Here is a 15,337-nt window from a genome sequence, read left to right as displayed (position 1 = left end):
CACGAAGTAGCAGCAGAGGACCACCCTGGGAATGGTTGGTTTAGCACTTTTTATGGGTTAGATGGTGGCGCCTCTAGTGTAGTGGTTCTCAACCTGTGGGTCATGACCCTTCTGGGGAGTCTAACAACCTTTTCACAGGGGCCACCTAAGACCATCAAAAAACACAGATATGTACATTATGACTCATAATGGCAGCAAATTTTCAGTTTTGAAGTAGGAGTGAAAATAATTTTATGGTTGGGGGTCACCACAACATGAGAAACTATATTAAAGAGTCACAGCATTAGGAAGGTTGAGAACCACTGCTCCAGTGGAAGAGACTTCTCTCTCCTTGATACAACATCAAACATGGGTTGCATCAGTCAAGACCATAATAAGCAGAGCTGTTTAAGTCAGGAGTCACACTTTGGTGTCACAGACAGAGGCATATTCCCAAAGAGACCAAAACCAGGACTTAGCTGGACAAGGTGGTGCATGCCTTTAATCCCAGCATTCAGAGGCAGAGACAAGTCAGTCTCTCAGAGTTCAGGGCCAGACTAGTTTACATTGCAAATTTCAGGCCAGCCAAGATTAAATATGAGACCTTGTCTCAACAACAACCAAAACACCAGAAACAAAACACCAGGACTCTTGCACTGGACGCCTCCAAACCTGGGCCAGGTGCTAGAGACCACAAGCCTCCCCCCCACATCCAAGACACCTAGTGTGACACTTCGTTACAACAGTACCACAGAGCTGCACACACCTCCCAGACTCTGAGGAAGATTCCCTCACTCAGATGGGATCACAAACGGAACTGAAGACAAGAAAGGGGAGGAGAAAATGATAGTCTCAGATGGAATCCTGGAGATCCTAAGGAAACCATGATGGACTCTTCTGAGAACTGTCTACGTTCTGTTTCAGTTGCATAGTGTTTGAGTATTTGTTAAGTTGTATAATTCTGTCTCGTGTATGCTTCTCTGTGTATATCATATTTCACAGTTGCAGAAATTCTAATAATTGGCAGGTGGGTGAGAGAAGAGGTTAACAGAGGTCAGCTTTGCCCATTTGTGAGTGCCTGGGTAATGTCTGGGAAGGTGTCCCAGAGGCAGCCGAGGGAAGTCGGAAGCTCAGATGTGGCCGACACGGGGCGGAAGGGGCAGCTGAGGAGGAGCAGCAGCGCAGCTGTTGGTGAGGGAGATGTCTGCCCACAGGCGCCTGGCTGTGTCTCCAGCTGTCCTCTCGAATTCCCGCCCTCACAGGTGCTGCCGGGGGTCAAACAACTGCCAGGGAATCCTCTGATGCGGGCTGCCATTTTAGGTGACGCGTGTCCTGGGCATCAGTCCTGCGCTCCCAGTGTCCCAGCTACCTCCTAGACCCCTGCCGTAACCCCTCTAGTTGCTTTTCTAGTTAGATCCGGGCCACATCCCCTTAGCCCAAGGTGCTCAACAGCCAGACTAGTGCTCTACCAGGGGTTCTTCGAACTCCCAAATCTGTGTTCTTAGACTGCCTGGGTGGAGCTGGGTGGAGAAATGATGTCTGCGGGTCTTGAGCAGACATCAAGTTGGCCCAAGGACCCGGCTGGCTGGTATTTTCTACAGGCCTGTGCCAGCTCTCCGGCAGCCTGGCACTGGCCAAGCAGGCTGTCACAGTGTACCTCCCGTGTAGCCCCTTGGAATCTCTCCTCCTACCTCCCTGGCGCCCTGCAAATGAGTCCTGTGTGTCTGTATGTCTGGCTCTGCTTAGGGGGCCCCAGCTGTCCCAGCTCTGAGCTTGCTGGGCCTGTGCCTGCTCAGGGGCAAGGGGAAAGCTAAGAGCAGGGGAGGGAACTCAGAACTCTTTGGAGTGCTTGGGACCAGACTCTGGCCCAACTTAGGAGTTGTACTATTTGGGCCATGTGCCTTTTCCTCTCTGCCTCTGTTTCCCTACCTACAAAACAAGAAGTCCCAATAGCCCTGGCCCAAGGGGCTCTTACTGTCATCACTTTGGAGGAAAGTACGCAGACTCAGAAAGACCAGATGTGCCCCCAAGGTCCAAGGTCAACTCATCGCCCTGCCTTCGATCCATTCGGCTGGCCACTTGGGGCAAGCAGCCTTCCACTTAGGGCAAGCAGTCTTCTCTCTATCCTGGACTCTTAGGAAGTTGTTGGGGCCAGACCACCTCTGCATCCTTCCCAGTGACTAGTGGAAGATGCAATCCATTCAAGCAGGATGAAAGCAGGGTACTGGGTGCTGCTATGCTGAGGTGCTGGGCTGAGCCCCCCACCCCCGCAATCACCAGAGGAGCTTTGTACAAAAGGTGGGATTGGGGGGAAGGCCAAGAGATACCACAGGACTGGTCATATTCATGCCTATGAGCAAGAGCCCAGGGTGGGAAGAGATTATCAATGGGGTGTAGCCCTGAGTGTAGGGGAGCCAAGAGTGAGTGAACTGTAGAGCCAGCTTGGGGCTGGGGCTGGCCTGTGAGTGAAGGGTGCTGGGTGCTAGCCGGCAGTCTACTAAACTGGGCTTGTAAGGATGGTGGCCTCCGAGGCCCCATGTCAAGAAGGCCCATTGTGTCTTCCTTGCTCTTCAGACCTCCACCCTGTCTGGAAGCCAGCCTCGGCGAATTAGCCCCCTAGCCAGCAGCTCCAGGAGGGCCTAGCCAGGTTTGAGAAAAGCCAACAGACAGACAGACAGGATATGGGGCTTTTTGGACTTGAGTCCAAGGGCTAGGGGCTGAGTCAGTGCCATCCTCAGCCAGCTCACTGGGGTCCACAGATTCACGGTGGCATTGAGTGGGGGCACTTACCCGCCAGACTCCACCCTGGCTTATCCCAGGCTCACCTCTCCTAAATACCCCCTACCAGGCCCCCTGCACCAAGCCCAGGTTCAGTTGCCCAGGCCCTAGGAGGAATGAAAGGTTCTCCAAGTCCTCAAGCATTCCCCCCGCCCCCCCCCCCCGCCCCCGCAGCCTACTCCACCCATCCCAAGCAGTAGATCCTGAGTTTACCCCTCCTCAATGCATGCAGACAAAGAAGAAACAAGACAGCAGAAAACGGAGTAATCTATCCCTGTGTGCTACTGTCCTTCATGGAATGAGGAGGGGCATAGGATATGGACTGGACTCTAGCAAGCCAGTCCTCAGTTGGGGGCAAAAGGTCTATTTCACTGTTGGGGGCAAAAGGTCTATTTCTAGTGATGGGGTCGGGGGGCGGATTGGACAGGACAATAGCTCACATCCAGGGCAGACGCTTCTGATACACTGTTGCATCTCCCATTTGCCTTTCTAGTAACACAGTTAACACTTTCCTAGAGCTCTGTGCCAGCCATCAACAGACCTCTGGCCCTGCTCCCTCCTTTTCCACAGCTGTGTTTGGCCTGGGCCTACAGTGCCAGCCTGCTTCTCCCCAGCTGCTGGGGGGACATCTGAACCCTTCCCGCCTGGTGCCAGGACCAGAGTCACTGACAGGGGTGGAGGAGCCCCAGGGAGGTCTATCCTAGCTGTCAGCACCAATGATGGATGATGGGGTACATTATAGGGAGGCCCAGTGGGCCAGGCGCCTGTTCTGCTCCAGGGGGAGCCCCTGGTCTGGCCTCCTGGGGTTTGCAAGCAGATCCTCTGCCCCTCACAGCTGGGGGCCTGAGTGACTAACCTCCCAGCAAAGCTGTTTAAAGGCCCAAAGGGTGCTGAGCCCTCCCAATCCCTGGACATCATGGGCATCTGGGTCTTTCCCATTGCTCTCTCGCTGCTGTGCCTGACTCCTGGGAGCCTGCAAGGCGGTGAGGGTGGGCTTCTGGGGAGGGTCCAGGCAGCTGGCCTGGGACTCAGATTTGACTAGAACAGGGGTTAGATGCCTGGGTTCCCGGGGTGGAGATGGAGTGCACTTGGTAGAGTGTTTGCAGCGCAACATCATTCTGGGTTTCATGGCTATATGTCTACACAGCAAGTGTGAGGCTAGTCTGGGGTGCATATGTTCCCATTTAAAAAAAAAAAAAAAAACTTGAGTTCTGGAGTGATCAGGGAGGGGTGGGCATTGTGGCTAGGGGAGACCGACTGGGCAGGCAGAAAATTCAGGTGAGGAGGATTTTAGGGGCATTGGCGATAGATTTGAGTTTTGCTTCCTTTCCATTCCTGAGATCCCAGCCCTGAATATCAACACCCTTTGCTTCCTTAGGACTGCCCCGGCTCCCTCCCAATGTGGGGAAAGGTAAGTGGCCCTCTGGACACTTTTGACCCCTTTTTGAGCTTTCTAGGGACTCCCCTAGATGGTCCCCAGCTCTGGGACTCCAGATATGAAGGCCTCCTTCACATGGGGTCTCTTCCCAAGTGGCAACATTAGCAATGTCTGCTTGAGGGTGGGAAGCTCAGACACTCATCCTCCTGGAAAAGCTGGGAGTTTTGTCCCTGAGAACATGGGGCCCCTGGAAGAGGGGCTGGAGCTGGTCAGGAGTAGAGAGCAGACCAAGAGGAAGGGAGGAAGGTTCTGGCAGCAGAAAGGGCAGGGTGCTAAGGTGGGACCGCAGCAGGGGACCAGCGAGCTGAGCCGGAAGGTGGAGGGGCTTCGCGGCTTTAGCGGTGGGACTGTGTGTCATGAAGGGGCCCACGGGGTCCTAAGGGCAGGAGGAGGGATCCCTGTTGCAGATCCCTGAGACTGGATGAAGAGAGGAGTTGAGGAGGGGAAGGGAGGGGATTTCCAGGAGGGAAGGGTCCAAAGGTGAAGATCTTTGTACAGGAAGGGGAGGGCTACACACACAGGTGAGGAGGAGAGCAAAGTGAGCTCCGCTTCTCCAATAGCCGGGGGTACAGCTTGGACACCTTTGTCTATGCCAGGAGCCCAGCTTCAGTCTCCTAATCCCAGACTGCTCCTCTGGGCCTGTCCTTGTGCCTCCTTATGTGACCAGAGGGGAAACTGAGCTTCCCAAACAGATGTGGCATCCACATTTAGCCTCCCAGGCTCCCTCCTACATTCTCCCCAACTCAACAGGCTTTGGCAGTCCGAATGGCTACAGATGCGGTTCAGTTGTCAGAGGTGCTGGCAGTGGTCCAGAGAGGCTCCTGCCCTTCTGCCCATCCCTAGACTAAACTTCTTGTTCTCCCCCCAGGCTACAGCCCCTCCAGTGGTCTGGGAGCAGGTGAGGTGAAGCGAGGCCTTGAGGGCCGGCCGGGCAGGACACTCTAGTCTCTCTCCCCCAAAAGGGGGGCCAGCAGCAGGGAAAGTGGAAACAGGCAGATAACTCAGAACCCTGGGAAGCTGGGTGTGGTGGTTCACACCAGTAATCCCCAAACTCAGAGCTCGAGGCGGGAGGATCACTGAGTGTTCACTAGCCTGGACTACATAGTAAGTTCTAGGCCAGCCTGGGTTACAGAGTAAAACCGTCCCACCCCATCCCTACTCTAGAAAAAGGAAGGAAGGTAGGGCTGGAAGGTAGAGAGATGGAAGAAAGGAGGGGATGTTCATGCTGGGCCCACCTTCTTCAATCTGAGCCCCAGGAGGTGGGGAGACCCCCTGAATGACTGTGTGAGCGGTGGGTAGTTCCGGGAGGCCCTCCGCACTCACCTGCTTTCTTTCTCTCCAGCCTTTGGAGGTGCTAAACCTCAAAAGCCAGGTGAGTGAGCTCTACCAGCCTCGCTCTCTTCCTCACACCCTTCACCTCCGTCTATCTAAGCAGGGACCCAGGAACACCAGGCCAGGGGAGCATCACAGGATGAGAGGATGTCAGCATTCAGGGCATTCTTCTGTTGCCTCTGAGACAAGAACTGGTGAATGATAGGGGTTGGGGAGACATTTCGGATTGTTAGTGTCTATCTTGATCTCAGAGAAGAATTTCAAGGCTCCCCTCCTGACTTCAACTGGGACCCCGCACTTCCTCAACTCAGCTCTTTCTCACCTCACAGGCTCTCCAGCTCCAAATGGCTATGGAACAGGTAGAGGCAGGCTGATCCGGGTGGTCAGTAACCAAGGGTTGTCCCTAGGAAGAGGGAATCCTGCCTGTGACCTTCATTGACCTTCATCTCTTTCTCAGGTGTTGGTGGGGGTATGGAACCTCCAAAGCCAGGTGAGCCTTCCTCGGGTGCTGCCTGTCCTTCCCTACTTCTGCAGTTCCCCACCCCCCACCCCCCACCCCCGCTCCTTACCTCCCTGACACCCTACCCTGTCTCAGTAGTGTTTAGTAATGCCAATGGTCTAGAAGCAGGAACTTGCCAAGATATAGCATCCTCTCCGGGTGAGGTGCAGGAAAATGGGGATGTTCCTCTGTGGGGGCATGACACCGCTAGGCTAGTTCTCCCACACCTCACGAAGGCAGAACTGGTGGCTTAGGAAAGGCAGGCAGGAGAGACCCTGGCAAGCTCTGGTGTCAGGTGTGGGGAGGAGAGGACAGGGAACTCTCCCGGGCCACCACTTCACTGAGCCCCAGACGCCACCTTAGGCCTCTCAGTTCAGAATGGATATGGACCTGAGAACCCAGGAGGGAGGCTTGGTCCCTGGGCTCCCATCATCTGCCTCACCTCTCTCCTCAGGCTCTGGAGGGGTTGTGAAGCCCCAGAAGTCAGGTGAGCGCCCTCTCCTGCCTGTCCCTCTCTCAGCCTGATGCCCCCATCCTTTCTTTATTCCTCTTTCTGGCTCTTTCTCCCCAGGATATGGACCTGGGCTGGGAGCGGGAGTCTTTCCAGGGGTGGGAGCACAGCCAGGTAAGGACCCCTGGGGCCAAAAGGAGAGAGGTTGGTTCTGAACAAAGGGCAGAGCTCAGCTCTCCATCTGACCCAGGCCTGGGAGGGGAGAAAACCTCCAAGCTAGGTGTTGGAGATCCTGCCCTGCCCATGTCTTAGCTCCATCTCTACCCACGGCTCTCTATGTCCCCCAAACATGCCCACCCATGGTCCACCACCCCTTCTCAATATTTAGTGGCAGAAATGACTTGGGCCTCAGTAGATCCCCTGCTGCAGGAAGGTCTGCCAGGTGAGAGTAACTGAGGCAGGATGGTGAAGTAACTGTGGGGCTGGTGAAGAGGGCTGGGGCACAGTTTTGGTAAGAGGGCAGGGGACGTCAGCCTTGTTATGCCTGCCTCTGGCCTAGGAGGGGCCGTGAAACCTTAGAGACCAGGTGAGGGGAGGCCTGCTCCTTGCCTTTCTTCTGCACTTCTGCACTCTTCCTTCCTTCCTTCCTTCCTTCCTTCCTTCCTTCCTTCCTTCCTTCCTTCCTCCCTCCCTCCCTCCCTCCCTCCCTCCCTCCCTCCCTCTCTCCTTTCCTTCTTCCTTCCTCCCTCCTTCCTTCTTTCCTTCCTTTCTTCCTTCTTATTTTATTTATTTATTTATTATATATACAGTGGTTTGCCTGAAGGCCAAAAGAGGGCACCAGATCTCATTACAGATGGTTGGGAGCTACCATGTGGTTGTTGGGAATTGAACTCAGGACCTCTGGAAAAATAGCCAGTGCCCTTAACCTCTGAGCCGTCTCTCCAGCCCCTTCCTTCCTTCTTTTGGTTTTTCAAGACAAGTTTTCTCTGTGTAACAGCCCTGGCTGTCCTGGAACTTGTTTTTTAGACCTGGCTGGCCTGGAACTCACAGAGCTCCGCCTGCCTCTGCCTCCCAAATGCTGGGATTAAAGGTGTGTGCCACCACCGCCTCTTCTCTCTCTCTCTCTCTCTCTCTCTCTCTCTCTCTCTCTCTCTCTCTCTCTCTCCTCCATCCCTACCTCTGTCACTTCATTACCTCCCAAGAGCAGTGGAAGGAGACTCTGGCCTAGAGAGGGTCTTCTAGGCTGATGTTTGGGCATGTTCTCTAAGAGAATTGCTGGGGGCCTGGGACACAAATGTCTCGGGTAGGGATATCATGGGAGTGGTCTTAACTACCTCAGTCTATCCTCATACTGGCCCGGCTGCAGCTCTGCCTCTCTCTGTCCACAGCCCCTGCACTTCAAAACGGCCATGGACCAGGTAAAGGAGGAGATGGGGGCATGTGTTAGGATTGGGGTTCTGGGGAGCTCTTAGTTCCTTACCTAGTTCTTATTTCCTTCTCAGGCATCAGAGGGGGCATGAAACCTCCAATGTCAGGTGAGATCCGCCCTGTCTCTGCCAAGCCCACTCACCCCTATGTAGCCTGGCCTCCCTGACTCTTTCCTGCTGTCTCCCAGGGTTTGGAGCTGGGGCCTTCCCAGGAGTTGGAGCCCAGCCAGGTGAGGGCACCTGGACCAAACTGGGGATCTGGAGATGAGGGTAGGGGAGAATCTAGGGGAAGTCATAGTTTGGGAGAGCAAAAGCTGATTTCTGTGGTGCATGCCTTTAATCCCAGCATACAGGAGGCAGAGGCAGGTAGCTTTCTGTGAGTTTGAGGCCCGCCTGGTCTACAGAGTGAGTTCCAGGACAGCCAAGGCTATTACACAGAGAAACCCTGTCTCAAGAAAAAAAATAAAAAGTAGGAGATGTTATTTCTGGAATCAAGTCTTGGAGCACAGACCTGTAACCTCAGATACCTGGGAGGCTGAAACAGAATGATTGAAAGTTTAGGGACTGCGTGGGCTGATGAGAGAATTCAAGGCTGGGGAACATAGGGAGACCCTGTCTCAGAATGGAAACTAGAGGCCGATGACTTATCTCAGCTGGAATAGTGTTTGTCCAGCACACGTCAGGGTCTGTGTTTGATCCCCAGAACCACATAAACTGGGCTTAGTGAATGTACCTGCAATCCCAGCATTTGAGAGGCAGAAGTAGGAGACCAGGAGTTCAAGGGCATCTTCAATTTCATAGGCAGTTCAAGGTCAGGTTGGCTTACATGAGACCCTGTCTCAAAAACTAAATAAAGTGGGCATGATGGTATACGCCTTTAGTCCCAGCACTCAGGAAGCAGAGGCAGGTTGATCTTTGTGAGTTTGAGGCCAGACTAGTATATGTATATATATAGAGAGTTCCAGGCCAGGTAGAGCTGCATAGTAAGACTTTCTCAATAAAAACATAAAAATAAATAGTGGGGCAGGACAGTGGTGGTGCACACCTTTAATCCCAGTACTCAGGAGGCAGAGGCTGGAGGATCTCCGAGTTTAAGGTTAGTCAGGGCTACACAGGGAGACCCTTTCCCCCCCCCCACACACATACACACAAAATAGTGGGAGGAGGATGGAAAGGGATAAGAGAAGGTAATAGTGTATGTGAGTGTGTGTGTCTATGTGGTGTGAGTGTGTGTGTGTTTGTGTGAGTATGTGTGTGAAAATAACCAAAATCCATTAAATACATAAGTAAAATTGTCAAAGAATTTTAAAATAGATTAAAATAAATAAAATGAAAAAAAACGTTAAAAAAACGGTCTCTGGCATATAGTCCAGTGGCAGGGCAGTTCCCCAGTGTGCACAGGTCCTCAGATTCAATCTCTAGTACTGAAAAAAAAGAAACAAGACAGGTGATTTCTAGAACAGTCTGAGTGGTGTGGGATCTGCACATGGCTTAGTTTCCCTGGGTCTTCCCCAGGTTTGGGAGCTGTCACGAAGACTCAGAAACCAGGTGAGCAGTCACCTGTCCTTCCCGTGTCCCCACCCACCTGTCACCTTCGTTTACTCCCAAGCCCCCTCAAACTCTTCGCTCACACCCGATTTTCCCCTTAGGATTTGGCAATGGAAACGGCCTGGGAGCTCAACCAGGTAAGTGCATTGATGGAGAGGCAAGTCCAGGGCCCCCACCTGGGGACCCTAAGGCAGGGGTTTTAGGGGGTCATTCATTTAACCCATCTCCCAGATGCATCCCTGAGCCAGACCTGGTGTTGAGCCCAATGAACACCATGTAGCTCCAGTCCAACCATGCACAGGCTGGAGAGCTCACTTTACGGGCCAATAACCAAACCCCCTGCAGGGCAAGGTGGTTTACACCTATAATCCCAGGGCTCAGGAGTCCAAGGCAAGAGCATCAAGAGTTCCAGGTTGGGGGTGGGTTGCGGGGGGGGGGGGGGGGGGGGGCGGCCGCAAGGCTAGAGGGGTGGGAGAAGGAAGAGGGGATCTGTGATTGATATGTAAAATGAATAAAAAAAACTCTTAATAGAAAAAAAAAAAGAATTTCAGGTCAGTTTGGAAGACAGTGAACTCCAGGCTAGTCTGAGCTACAAAGCAAAATCTGTCTCAAAAAAAAAACAAAGCAAAACAAAACAAAAAACAGCATTGTCAGTGGTGGCACATGCCTTTAATCCCAGCACTCAGGATGCAGAGGCAGGCAGATCTCTCTGAGTTCAAGGCCAGCCTGGGCTACAGAGCTAGTTATAGAACAGCCAGAGCCCCACAGAGAAACCCTGTCTTAAAAACAAAAGAAACAACAACAACAACAACAAAAAAAAAACCCAACCAACTAAACGACAACAACAATAAAACCCCAAATCAGGGTGTGGTGGCACAAGTATTCCTAGCATTTGGGAGGTAGAAACCCTCTATCGAGGTCACCCTAGGCTAATAGTGAGTTAGGGGGCCAGCCTGAGTTACAAGTAACATTGTCTCTAATACAAAACAAAACAGAGCACAATGATAGGGTCACTTAGAACTCACTCTAAGTCGGGCGGTGGTGGCGCACACCTTTGATCCCAGCACTCAGGAGGCAGAAGCAGGTGGCTCTCTGTGAGTTTGAGGCCAGCCTGGTCTACAAAATGAGTTCCAAGGCAGCCAGAGCTGTAACACAGAGGAACTCTGTCTTGATAAACAAAAACAAGGGGGCTGGAGAGATGGCTCAGAGGTTAAGAGCACTGACTGCTCTTCGAGAGGCCCTGAATTCAATTCCCAGCAACCACATGGTGGCTCACAAGCATCTGTAATGAGATCTAGTGCCCTCTTCTGGCCTGCAGGGGTACATGCAGTCAGAACACTGTGTACATGATAAATAAAATAAATCTTTAAAATAACAAACAAAAAGAACTTACTCTGTAGCTCAGTCTGTCCTCAAACTCAGAGCTGTGTGACTCTGCCTCCTAAGTGCTGGAATTAAAGGCGTGCACCACTATTATCTGGCTAGTGATGAGGGTCTTAATCCCAGCACTCAGGAGGCAGAAACATGCTTGTGAGTTCAAGGACAGCCTACTCTACAGAGAGAGTTCTAGACCAGATAGTGAGACCCTGTGTCTAAACAAGAAAAGTAAAGATCCAACTGGGAAGGAATTTAAAGAATGAGGAAGAGTCAGGAGCTGACCAGCTCAGCCTCATTCCCATTTAAGTGCATCCATAGCGCCTAGGTCAGCTCCCTCTATCCCGGTTCAGAATGACCTTGGAGAAGGTAAAGAGGACAGGCACAGGTGCAGGGTGTCCCAGACTGAGTTTCTGGAAAGAAGCCAGCCCAGAAATGAGGGTTCCTCACCTACACGTCTCTTCCAGGCTTTGGGGGAGTTGGAAAACCCCAGAAACCAGGTGAGACTCACCCGGTGTCCACCCTTGTGTTATACACCTGCGTTTCTCCCAGGCTCACGATCTCATTTTCCTTCACTGTTTCCCCAGGCCTTGGGAATGGAAATGGGCTGGAAGCTGGGGCCTTCCCAGGAACTGGAGCCCAGCCAGGTGAAGCACTGTGATTTTTCAAACACCCCTGAGTGGGAGTGCTAATGTGGAGGCCTAAAAATCTCTCTTGTTCCCCAGGCCTTGGAGAAGGAATGAGACCCCAGAAGCCAGGTGAGAACATCTGCTTGCTTTCCAACTTAGCCTCACACGGCAAACACTCATTCAACAAACCACACCCGTCCCTGGCTAGTCAGGTGGGGAAGCCCAAGGCATGTTGGGAAAACAGACAGGACAACAGCATGGTACTGAGGCTGTCACAAGAGCCACCCTGAGCATTCTAGAACCAGAGAAAGTAGAAACTGGGAAGTTGGCTGTGTCCCACTCAAAAGAGGTGGAGGCTTGAGAAGCATGGAAGAGACATCCACAGAAAGAGGTGGCGGCCTATAAAAATGGCTGAGGGGCCCAGAAGGCAGGACATAGTGTGGATGGAAGAGGAAGATATGCTTCTGGCTGGTTGTGATAACCAAGGAAGGACCCAGGCAACTGGATATGGCATCCAGAGCTGTAGAGAAGCAAGACCCAAGAAGGAGGCTAAAGGCTCATCCCAGAAGACAGAACCATCACCTTCTAGAACATGAGCGGAAGAGAGGAACCTGGGAAAGAGACCGAGGAGCAGCAGAAGACAGCAGAGGGGCAGAAAGTGAGGGGTTCTGGAGCCAGACCTGGGGGGCAGAGGTTCGGGCAGGATTGCCATAAGTGAGCACTGTAGGTCTGAATACTCAGAGGCCACTCGGGACACCGTGTGAAGATGCTGCATTCTTCAGGGTGGGGCAGGGAAAGCAAGAAAGATATAAGGAGAGGGCGCACAGTGTGACCCCCCAAGACCCACGCTCAGCTGTCTGTGGGTGGATGGAGATGGAGCTCCAGGCCTTGGGCTGAGGTTCAGAAAGAGGCCTGATATTTAGTCTCCTTCATTTCCCTACTAGGTCCTGTACCTAGAGCAGCTACAGACCAGGCAGGAGCAGGGCTGGGCTCCTTGGGAGGACCCCAAATTCCCACCCCCTGTCCCTCATCTTGATCTTTGTCTCTCTTCCAGACTATGGAGGTGTGAAGGCCCAGAAGCCAGGTAAGCCCCGTCCTGAGCTGTTCCTCTGCCGGTCTCTCCTCTGGCCCGGAACGCTCCTTCATTCACACTCTTCTTTGCCCCCAGGATTCAGGAATGGGAACGGACTTGGCCTGGGAGCCCAGCCAGGTGATGGTGGTGGGCCGTGGGGGGGGGTCTGCTTGCCTACAGCCACCTTCCCCTCTAAGGCTTTGGGGGACAGGGCCAGTCAATGAGGAGGAGGGCTGGGAAAGTCCTCAGGAACCTTGGTTTTTTGCGTGGCTATGAAGAGGGGACTGATTATAGGCCTCTTGCTCCTGTTCATCCCTCCCTTCCTCTCAGGTCCCTCAGCTCAGAATGGCCATGGACCAGGTAAAGGAAGGGATGGAAGGAACGTGCTAGGGCTGGGGTTCTGGGGAGCCCCTGGCTCCTCACCTAGTCCCTGTTTCCTTCTCAGGCATCAGAGGGGGTATGAAACCTCCAAAGCCAGGTGAGATCCGCCCTGTCCCTGCCCAGCCCACTCACCCCTATGTAGCCTGGCCTCCCTGACTCTTTCCTGCCGTCTCCCAGGGTTTGGCAATGGGCACGGAATAGGAGCTGCAGCCCAGCCAGGTGAGGGCACCAGGGGACTGGCAGGGGTTACAGCCAGGGCACCAGGGTTCTAAGAGAGGCATTCCTGGGGCCTCACCTGCTCCCCATTTCTCTCTCATGCTTTGGATTGCATGCAAACCCCAGAAGGCAGTGGGACTCCCTCCTGCCAATGCTGGTCTCTCTCCGATGATAGTGCTCCCCCTTGAGTCAGCTCCACCTTCTCTTGTCCCTCCAGGGTTTGGGAATGGGAATGGACTGAGAGCCCAGCCAGGTGAGAGAAGGACCTGAGGGACCCACATCTGGGGTGTCCCTCTGTGCTCCCCTCCTAGGCCTCAGAGGGGCAGAGTTGGTACAAACTTGAGGGGATGCTGAGAGCAGACCTCCAGGATTCTAGGTTTCTAGTTTTGTACAAGAGAGGACCCCTTTATCTCCACCTCAGCGGAACGTCATGTCCTATTTTCCCACAGGCATGGCAGCCCAGAGTGGATTTGGAGCAGGTAGGGGCGGGGTCCAGAGGGACTGGGAGACTTTTATACAGTGTGTATATGGGGCAGGGGGTGAGCAAGCAGGGTTCACCAGATGTGCATGTCTCCCACAGGTTTTGGAGGGGGCAGAAAACCCCACAAGCCAGGTGAGTCTTGTCTACTTTGGGTCTGGGTTTCTATTACTGTGATAAAACACCATGACCAACTTGGGGAGGAAAGCTTTTATTTAGGCTTAGATGTCCTGGTCACAGTCCGCCGTGAAGGGAAGACCTGACAAAACTGAAGCGGAGGCCATGGAGGCGTGCGGATTATTGGCTTGCTTCTCACAGCTCGCTCAGCCTGCTTTCTTATAGCCCCCAGGACCATGAGCTCTGCCTACAGTGAGCTTGGCCCTCCCACATCAGTCATGAAGCAAGAAAAAGCCCCACAGGCCAATCTGATGGAGGCATTTTCTCCATTCAGAAACTCTAGGCTTGTGTCAAGTTGACAAAACCAGTCAGCACAGGGCCGCTGACCATGCACTCCTGAATCCGTAAATACTCCCACCCTGTCTCCCTCCTTCTCTCTTTACGGCAATGGGCTGGGAGCTGGGGCCTTTCCTGGGACAGGATCCCAGCCAGGTGAAGACCATAAGGCAAAGACAGGCCTCTGAGAGAACGGGGGCTGGGACCACAAAGAGAGTTCAGTCAGTTGAATGGTGAGTGGTCTAGCCTGAGGCCTGGATTCCCTCTTCCTTCACAGACCTGGGACGGGTATGCAACCTCCTAGCTGGAGACTTAGGAATCCAGAGAAGGAGATAGCCCCCTTATTCCCTGCTTGCTTCAGAGGTTGCCTCCTCTTGAGGTCCCCATCTTTTTGTTTGTTTGGGGTTTTTTTTTGGCTTTTCGAGACAGGGTTTCTCTGTGTAACTTTGTGCCTTTCCTGGATCTCGCTCTGTAGCCCAGGCTGGCCTCGAACTCACAAAGATCCGCCTGCCTCTGCCTCCCCAGTGCTGGGATTAAAGGCGCGCCGCCGCCGCCGCCGCCGCCGCCGCCGCCACCACCACCACCCGACGAGGTCCCCATCTCATCCCACTCCCTTTTCTCCCCAGGATATGGGAACGGAAATGGACTGGATGCCCTGCCAGGTGTGGTCTTCTGGGCATGGGTCTTGTGGTAATTTTAGGAAACTGGGCAGATGGGGAGAGGGGCTAGGGACAGATATCAGGAGGATAGAGGATTGAGGGGAGTCCCTGACACAAATCCAGTCAGCCCCTCTCTGTCTCTTGCCAAACGCAGGAGTAGGTGGGAAGTCTCAGAAGCCAGGTGAGGATAACATGCCCTTTCTCTCTCTCTCGGTCCTCACCACCCTTAGTCCTTAAGCCCATGGTGGGAGGGGGGTTTCCTGTGCCTCTCTCCAAGGAGAGTCCAGCCTTAGTTCCTGTGAAGGAAGAATGGAAATCAATAGGAACACGGGGTACCGTGGAGCCAGGGAGGGAGGTGAGGGACCCTAGGGACCCCTCATCCTGGCCTCTTCTTCCACGGCCCACCTATAACATCTTCCCTGTCCTCCACAGGCCCTGCTGCTCAAAATGGCTATGGACAAGGTAGGAGCTGGGCCAGGCTTATGAGGCCCAGAGGCAGGGAGCCCAGCATCTCTCACCTGTTCCCTGTATCTCTTTTAGACTATGGAACAGACATGAAGTCCCAGAAGCCAGGTGCGCCCAGCTCTAGCCTGTCTTTCTGCCTGTCCCCCAGCCCTGAATTT

At 53.5% G+C, this 15,337-nt stretch overlaps 1 long non-coding RNA gene across 1 annotated transcript; it reads left to right on the top strand.

The window, feature by feature from the left end:
• The first annotated feature begins 11,412 nt into the window (after nucleotides 1-11,412).
• On the top strand, nucleotides 11,413-12,899 carry LOC143274449 (uncharacterized). Its single transcript, XR_013053094.1, has 5 exons — nucleotides 11,413-11,473; nucleotides 11,552-11,584; nucleotides 12,510-12,539; nucleotides 12,624-12,665; nucleotides 12,858-12,899. It is a non-coding gene; the product is annotated as an uncharacterized LOC143274449 (long non-coding RNA).
• Nucleotides 12,900-15,337: the final 2,438 nt, after the last annotated feature.

The sequence above is a fragment of the Peromyscus maniculatus genome, chromosome 8 (assembly GCF_049852395.1).
Source record: "Peromyscus maniculatus bairdii isolate BWxNUB_F1_BW_parent chromosome 8, HU_Pman_BW_mat_3.1, whole genome shotgun sequence".
NCBI lineage: Eukaryota > Metazoa > Chordata > Mammalia > Rodentia > Cricetidae > Peromyscus > Peromyscus maniculatus.
The sequence above is the reverse complement of the archived record's forward strand: the minus strand, read 5'-3'. Positions and strand labels throughout refer to the sequence as shown.